A 1,658-nucleotide genomic window follows, 5' to 3' on the forward strand; every position below is an offset into this window, starting at 1 on the left:
CATTTATGAGTAAATTGTTCCAAATGATTCTGTAGAATGGCTATGCCAATTTACACGCTCAGAAACAACGTATGAGAGTAACTGTTGCCCTCCCCATTTCAAAAACAATCTTACAACTCATACCTTTCGCCTCAGTGTTTACATGTCCAAAAACTTGTCCTGAAGGATAGTTTGCACACAGACATGTATATGAGGAGGCAAACAGCAGGAATAGAATTTGCCCAGGATCATGGGACCAAGGGAATTGAGGGAATTGGCAGAAGAATGAGTGACTGGAAGACTGGGACATCTGAGATGGCTAGAGAAGGAGACCAAGGATGTGGAAGCCTGATGATGTAGAGAGAGGAAGTAGAGGGGCCTTGGGATGAGTTCCATGGTCCCTGCCCATGAGGGAACTCAGACAGCTTGGAGAGCCTAATTTGAGCCAGATACTGCAACTGCTCGCTAACACGTGAGAGTGCCTCTCTTCCTCATGATGTGGCAGGGAGGTGTGCACTGTGGTCACTGTCTTTGCTCTTCTTGCCCTTGATCATTGAGGCGTTACATGGAATAACATGGAATCACTCCTTATGTAATAGCAGTTATTCCCTTAGTTCATATTTCCAAGAAATTCACACACCACTATATGGATTCCTCGTGTAAATGTACATGAAGAACTGAAAAGTAGCAAGTGGTAGGAAATAACTTATGTGAGACCTTATAATAGAGGCATAATTTGTAAACTGGTGGTACCTCACCTGTGTCATCACTTATAGGATGGCAACTTGAAATCTGGTACTGTTATTATACTATTATACTGTTATTCATGTACCACCATTATTTTAATTTCAAAAATTTCAAATGTGCCTGCTGGTGGTCTAAAGTTCCAAACGTTACAGAAGTGTGGAAAATAAATTGCATAAGTGTCCCTTTCAACTCTTGCCTGCGATTCTGTACTTCTAATTGCCAGTCATTGGGAAAGGTCTCACAGGACTGGCCATAACGTGAAACTGGGTGCTATTGTTGTCTACCTGGAAGTGAAACTAAATGCCTGAACCCCACCCCACCCCAAGCTCGTGGACACAGAGCACCCTTGTCAGCGGTCTGAGAAATGCACTGGGCAGGCAGGCTGACTCTCCCTCACTCTCAGGTGCTAAAATGAGATTCCTTCCACAGTGCACCGTCAGAAAGGGGAAGGAGGAAGTAGAGTGGATGGCTGAGAAGACAAATGCAAGCATGGTGAGAGGTTTGAAAAGGCCCATTTCCCATTCATCTGTGTGCAAGTCATAAAACTGTTGATGGTGTGCCTTTGAATGCATTCAAATGATTAGGAATAAGAAGTAAAATAGATGAGTCCTCATCTTCCTTCCTTCCACAGCCCTCACTAGCCAGTAGGCAACCCTTGCAAAGCCCCTGTTGTTCCAGGTCACATGGCTGCTTCTGCATGCCTCCAGGTAGAGCATCTGACTGAGCCACACTGTTTCCAAAGGCCAATCCCTGAAAGCAGTGTGTGTCCCTTTTCATCAGAATTTATTGAAACACTACCTATGAAGTCAAGCCTGGTGTACTGTCAGGGGACTGCCAGTGTGCATAATGTGGAGGAGACAGCAGGGCCTCTCAGTCCTGGACCCATTGCCTCATGGTCAGGGCAGGGGAAGAGTGATCCAGGACACACATCA

This window comes from Leopardus geoffroyi, chromosome X, assembly GCF_018350155.1.
Source record: "Leopardus geoffroyi isolate Oge1 chromosome X, O.geoffroyi_Oge1_pat1.0, whole genome shotgun sequence".
Taxonomy (NCBI): domain Eukaryota; kingdom Metazoa; phylum Chordata; class Mammalia; order Carnivora; family Felidae; genus Leopardus; species Leopardus geoffroyi.